The sequence below is a fragment of the Dioscorea cayenensis genome, unplaced genomic scaffold (assembly GCF_009730915.1).
Source record: "Dioscorea cayenensis subsp. rotundata cultivar TDr96_F1 unplaced genomic scaffold, TDr96_F1_v2_PseudoChromosome.rev07_lg8_w22 25.fasta BLBR01000439.1, whole genome shotgun sequence".
Classification (NCBI taxonomy): Eukaryota; Viridiplantae; Streptophyta; class Magnoliopsida; order Dioscoreales; family Dioscoreaceae; genus Dioscorea; species Dioscorea cayenensis.
Genome location: NW_024086830.1, coordinates 1 through 7,275, shown reverse-complemented (window position 1 = coordinate 7,275; position 7,275 = coordinate 1). Strand labels below are relative to the sequence as shown.

At 35.8% G+C, this 7,275-nt stretch overlaps 1 non-coding gene across 1 annotated transcript; it reads left to right on the top strand.

Moving 5' to 3' along the window:
- The first annotated feature begins 315 nt into the window (after window positions 1-315).
- Window positions 316-422, top strand: LOC120254412. Its single transcript, XR_005534608.1, has one exon. It is a non-coding gene; the product is annotated as a small nucleolar RNA R71 (small nucleolar RNA).
- The last annotated feature ends 6,853 nt before the right edge of the window (window positions 423-7,275 follow it).

Sequence of the window (7,275 nt, the reverse complement as noted above, 5' to 3'; positions counted from 1 at the left end):
GGAGCATGTCCTCCCCACACCCAGCAGTAACTCATCACCGCCGCCACTCTAGGGAAAGCTAGAGCGTCTAACTTGCTCAATGATTCAACTTGGGCAACTAATGATGTGGATCGCATCAATCTAACGAAGTCCGCTACCTTCTTTTCCGTCCTCGTGTTTTTCCATTGATAATTGTTCATATCCATTTCTTCAATAAGATATCGGGCTTCTTCGAAGGTCTTACTTCCTAAGGTACCTTCTGTTGTAGCATCAAGTAATTACTTTGTACTTGGATTCAAACCATTGTAGAAGGTTTGGATGATTATCCACTTGGGGAACCCATGCTGAGGACATTTCCACACGAAATCCTTGAAAATATCCCATGTCTCAAAAAGAGACTCCAATTCCGTTTGCACAAAAGAAGATATCTCATTCCTAAGCTTCACGAATTTTCCAGGAGGGAAATATTGGGCAAGAAAAGCTTCTACCATCTCCTCCAATGTAGTGATCGATGCTCTAGGTAATGAATGTAGCCATTGCTTTGCTTTCCCATTCAAGGAAAATGGGAAGGCCCTCAACTTGATAGCATCATCTGTGACACTATTAATCTTAAGCATGTCACACACTTCCAAGTAGTTCTCAATGTGATTGTTTGGATCCTCATTGGCCAAACCATTAAACTGTGCCGACTGCTGTAACATCTTGATGAAGCCTAGCTTGAGCTCAAAACTCTGAGCTGTGATAGGTGGCCGCATAATACTGGATTGTGTGCCAAGAACTGGGGGTCTGGCATAATCTGAGAATGCCCTCTGCTGCTCATGTTGTTCTGCCATATTATTAGACCCTTCACCTTCTATCTCAGCTTGAGTTGACTGTTCTTGTATAGGTTCTTTTCCTCTTCTATGAATTCTTCTTCCAATATTTGGATCACCTTCAACCAATGTCGAAGGGTGTTCTCGGGTCATAACCTGGAGCTGTAACTAAAGAAAGAAAAATAAATTAGAATGATGAAAGAATGAGAAAGTGTGAAATAGAACAAGTGATGAATAGCTAAAATAGCAAAGTGCAAAATGTTTCCAAAACGCCTATTCCCCGGCAACGACACCAAAATCTTGACACATCCCTTACGTGTGTATACCGCAAGTGCACTGGTTGTCGAAGTAATAAAGTACCCCGGTGAGTGGGTAGTCGTATCCACAAGGAATAATGCTCGGAAACACAAGAATTGCTATTTAACTATAGTGAAAATAATTGAGGAGTTATGTGAACAATATCAATGCAAATAAAAGTAAATAAACAAACAGAAGTGCAATAGAGATAAGGAGAGATAATCGATAGAGAAATGGGGCACCCTAACATTGCTCACCTTAGGACTATTATTTCAAGTGCAAGACTAATCATTATTCCTCCTAACTAATGCTTAATGAGTCATGGACATCCAAAAGAGACACGGTCCAAACCTAAGGTCAAACGTGACTAACCCTACACTATGCCCTCGATGGAAAGGGATACTCTCGACGCCTACATATGTCGGGTTGCAAGACGCCTAGAGACTCCAAGTGGTAAACCCTATTCCATTAAATAGATCTAACCCTTTGGTCCAGACTTTAAAGACCCCTAGTCAAGATTAAGCCAGCAGAGACTAAGGATTACTTCAACACTTCACTTTGTTGCTTGCACAACTAAGCCCTAGTGGATTTTGTCTCTTATCACTTTACTCTATCATGACCGCAAAGAACTCTTGGAGAGTGGAGGTAGGATAAACCACATTGGAAGGGAAAGTGGACGCTCCGCTACCTCTCGACTCACTCTCTCAACCCTCTCCAACCTTGCTTTGTTTAATCCTAATGGAGTGTCACTCATCCACAAAGAGTACCAATATGGATTCTCAACCCTAGTGTCCTTCTATGGGAAAATCAATACAATAAGCATTCAAGGATGGGACTCAATTAAAACATCAATTAAAGAAGCAAAATAAAGGTCAATGAAAAAAAATCATCCTAGGGTTTACAAGTGCAAGCACTTACTAGGGGTTTAGCTCTCCATAGAGAAATACACAATCAACAATGAAATCAATAGTGAAAACATGCAATCTATAGAAAAAAACCCCACTGTATTCCATATCGATGGTCTTGTGGAGCCGCCTCATCTTCTCCAAAGGTTCCCTTTGTTAAGCCTAGGGCACACCTCCTGAATAGTTGCTCGATAAAAATCTCCCCAATAACTCTCCTCCAAAGGAAGGCAATGTCGAGGGTCAGAGAACTCGGCAGAAACCTATGGAAAGCCTCTTCAAACCCTTGCTGTGAGTGCCTCCAAAGATGGGCAAAAGATGGGGATAAGATCCTTTAATAACTTTCAAAGCACGGTATTTATAAGGGCTAGAATTGGGCATCCACAGGGATGTGTGGAAATTCTACACGCCCGTGTGAATTTCCAGGTCTTCATTTCCTGCGCTCTGTGAACAAAGAATTGCTATAGTAATTTTTACTACAATGTTTATCCATTCTTTTCATCGAGGTCACATGAATGGGAACACATCTATGTGGTAGATCGCATCGCGCTTTTCAATGAAAACCACATTTATGAAGCTCTTGCTAATGTTTGCACAAGTCGTAACATATGAGTGTGACTGCCTTTGTGTCCCTCCACTTTGTGTATTCTCTTGAGCACGATGGAGGTTGTCACACACCCACATGTCTTTGAGCACAACTAATGTCTTCACATTTGTTCAACCCAAGAACTTCATCAACAATTGCATCCAAGATCTACTTTTGCTTTCTTTCATTCAACTTTGTCTCCACAACCTTATATGGACAAAAGAACACAAACACAAATGCATAAGTGATAAAATTTGAAAAAAGTGATGCTCAATGTAAGAAAAGAATACTTCGTATTACTTATACATAAGCACTTATCAATTAGGTTTTTGATAGAAGAATAGGAGTTGTTCCTAATAGAAAATATAAAATTAGGGTTTTGATTGGAAAATATGAGACATAATGAAAAGAAATATACAATTATTGTTTTGATTTGAATATTGCAAACATTATGAAAATAAAAGAAAGGATTAGGTTTTGAATCAAAACAGATAAATAGGGGACATTAAGAAAAGAAAACATAGGATTCGGCATTTGATTGAAAGATAGGACACATTCCGAGAGGAGAACATAGGATTAGGATACTTATTCAAAAATAGGAGGCATTCCATTTTTATAGAATTAGAGTTTTGATATTAGCATAGATTCCCCATATTGTATTAGGGTTTTTGATTCAAAAAAATGTGACATTCTATAAAGAAAACAAAGGATAAGGGTTTTGATTTAAAACTGAAAAATTGGACACACTCCAAAAATAAAACATAGGATTAGGGTTTTAATTCAAAAATAGCAGAGATTACGAAAAGAAAAAGAAAAGATTAGGTTTTTGATTGAGAAATAACAAGCATTCTGAAAAGAAAACATAGGTTAGTGTTTTGATTCAAAACTGATAAATAGGAGACATTAAAAAATGAAAACATAATATTCGGGTTTTGATAAAAAGATAGGAGACATTCCGAAAAGAAAACAGAGGATTAGGGTTTTGATCCAAAACTGAAAAAAGGGACATGTTACTTTTAGAAAACTTAGGATTAGGGTTTTTATTGAAAAATAGTAGACATTCCTAAAAGAAAACATTAGATTACGGGTTTTATTAAAAAAATAGCCAAAATTCCCAAAAGAAAACATAGGATTAAGGTTTTGATTCAAAAATAGGAGTCAATGGACAAATAAAACAATAGATTAGGGTTTTGACTGAAAAAATATGAGACATTTCGAAAAGGAAACATGGGATTATTGTTTTGATTCAAAAATAGCAGACATTCCAAAATAAAAAGAAAGGATTAGGTTTTTGAATCAAACTTGATAAATACAAGACATTACAAAAAGAAAACATAGGATGCGTTTTTTTATTGAAAGATAGGGGACATTCATAAAATAAAACATAGGGTTATGATTTTTATTCAAAAATAGGAGGCATTACGAAAAAAAAACTAGGATTAGGGTTTTCAATAAAAATGATCAGAGATTCCCAAAACAAAAGAGAGGTTTAGGTTTTTGATGCAAAAACTAGACATTATGAAAAGAAAATAAAGGATTAGGTTTTTAATTCAAAAACTAAAAATAGGACACATACCGAGACAAAGGATTAGGGTTTTTGATATAGTAGATATTCGAAAAAGAAAAAGAAAAAGGATTAGGTTTTTGATTGAAAAATAAGAGGCATTACGAAAAGAAAACATAGGTTAGGATTTTTGATTCTAAAACGCGAGTAAATAAGAGACATTAAAAACAAAAACAAAATATTGGGTTTTGATTAAAGGATGGGGAGGCATTTCGAAAAGAAAACATTAGATTAGGGTTTTCACTCAAATATAGTAGGGATTCGGAAAAGAAATCATTGGATTAGAGCTTTGATTCAAAACTGAGAAATAGAACACATTACGATAAGAAAACACAAGATTAGAGTTTTGATTAAAAAATAGTATACATTCCGAGAAGAAACATATGACTAGGGTTTTGATTCAAAAATAACAGACATTGCCAAAAAACATAGGATTAGGATTTTGATTAAAAAAAATAGGAACCATTGCGAAATTAAAAGATAGGATTAGGGTTTTGATTGAAAAATATAAGACATTAAGGAAAGAAAACATAGGATTATTGTTTTGATTAAAAAATAGCAGATATTTCGAAAGGAAAATAAAAGAAAGGATTAGGTTTTTGAATCAAAACTGATAAATAAGAGACATTAAGAATGGAAAACATAGGATGTGGGTTTTGATTGAAAGATAGGAGACATTATGCAAAGAAACATAAAATTATTATTTTTACTCAAAAATAGGAGGAATTATGAAAAGAAAAACATAGGGATTAGGATTTTTGATTAAAAACTTAGCAGAGATTCCCAAAATAAAAGATAGGATTAATGTTTTGATTAAAAAAAGGCTAGGTTTTTTATTCAAAACTTAAAAATAGGGCACATTCCGAAAAGAAAACATAGGTCTAGGGTTTTGATTCAAAAATTACAGACATTCTAAGAAGAAAAAGAAAGGGTTAGATTTTTAATTGAAAAAAATAGTAGACACTCTGTAGAAAGGAAATGTAGGGTTTGGGTTTTGATTCAAAAAGCAGTGTAAATAGGTGACATTAAAAAATAATATTTGGGTTTTGATTGAAAGATAAGAGACATTCTCGAAAAAGAAAACATAGGGTTAGTATTTTTCATTCAAATTGATAAGTGTCTAAATGTAGGTGTTTTCTATATATATATCGTATGCACTTTGCATGTATTTTTGTGAGGTTTGATGCCCGCTTTCACGCTTTAATCGCTCTATTATTTGCTTTGTAGGGCATATGGAAGCCATGGAGAACAAGAAGATATCATTTTGGCAAAAAGAGAAGAAAAATGATGAATTTTCATACTACCCCCATACTACCCAAGATGGGGGCCGATGCAATCGTAGAAAGGGCGGATTGATTTGGTGTTCTGTCCCAGATTTCCATACTACCCAAAGATACGGGGCCAGTATGGAGGCCGTATGCACCCCTGTATGGAACACGAATCTAGGGTTTCTGAGTGCTATACGACTCCCTATACGACCCTTTCTACTACGGCCCGTATGCCTCGGGGTATATATACTCACTTTTAGGGCTGATTAAAGGACTTTTTGCTGGCCGACTTTTGGGGAGATCATTTGGGAGATCTTGGGCGCACCTTGGGAGGAGAAAGAGGGCGAGAAAGCTAGAAGATCATTGAAGCCCAAGGTCCAAGGCTCTCAAGGCAAGAAGGCAACATCATTCAAAGGGAGATCGATCACGACTTGAAGGAAGGAGAACCGCTAGCTGAGGAAGCGCCATTCGGCATTCCTTTGCGGGGAAGCCTATTCGGCATATTCTCGCCTCAACCTTCACCATTTCATCTAGGGAGTGTCATACTATGTCTTTGTTTCATGTTTTGCTTGATTGTATGCTTTTGTTATGAGATGATGACACATTAGACCCCCAAGGCCACTGGTGTTGGTGAACCTTGGGGGTTTTATCATGTATTTTTGGATGATTACTTGTTAATTCTATGCTTGGGTATGTTTGAGATCTAACCATTGTTTTCATGCTAAGTGTTACACCAAGGAGAAATCCGTAGCTCTTTTTATGAATGATGCATGTAGATGTGACTTGCTCGCATGTATTAGGGTCATGAATGGATTAGAAGGGATACTTGTATCATCACGCAGAAATCGGGTGTTTGGTGAGCCCTCCATGTAGGTTTAATCCGAAGAAGAGTAGGTTTATTCCTAAGCGAGATTTCCTTGTACTTAATGCAATCGTAGGAATGTAGATTTGGAAGAAATTCCTATCCATGTTCGTATGGGATTAGGGTTCAATCACGAGAAATCGGGGCTGTTCTAATCTTGGAATCTCATGGTCCAATTTACCCTTGCATCTTTAAATCATCATCCATGTTGCATGATAACCCCTCAAGGGGATCCCACATCCATAGGCCTTTGCACTTCATTGATTCTCTTGCTTGCTTATTGCTTGTTTGCTCTCTAATTTGCTAGCAAATCTTGTGTTTAGTTTTATTTTGTATTTAGTAGAGTAAATCCATCACTTAAGATCTTAGGCTAGATAATAGCTCCGAGAAAGAGTAATAGGAGATCCTTAGCAGTGGAATGTATTTCCATCCTCGTGGTTCCTTTGCACGGTATTACTTGGCGCATCCGACACTCATGGGAAGCCATCACAAATATATTGGGCTTCCTGAAAAGCAAACATAGGATTAGGGTTCATCTGAAACCTAAAATAGAACATTAATATAAGAAACATATGATTAGGGTTTTACTGAAAAATATGTGACATTACGAAAATTAAACATAGGATTAATATTTTGATTCAAAAATAAGTAGACATTTTGAAAGAAAGAAAGGATTAGGTTTTAAAAATGATAAATACAAGACATTATGAAAAGAAATTTAGGTTATGGTTTTGATTTGGGTAAAAGATAGAGGAATTCGGAAAAGAAAAAACATAGGATTAGTATTTTTTGTTGAAAATAGGAGGCATTACGAAAAAAAACATAGGATTAGAGTTTTGATTAAAATTAGTTATAGATTCTAAAAAAAGTTTGATTTGGGGTTTTGTTTAAAAAAAAAGAGATATTCCAAAAGAAAACAAAAGATTGGGGTTTTATTCAAAAAACTAAAAAATAATACACATTCAAAAACATTGATTTGGGTTTCTGATTCAAAACTATAAATAA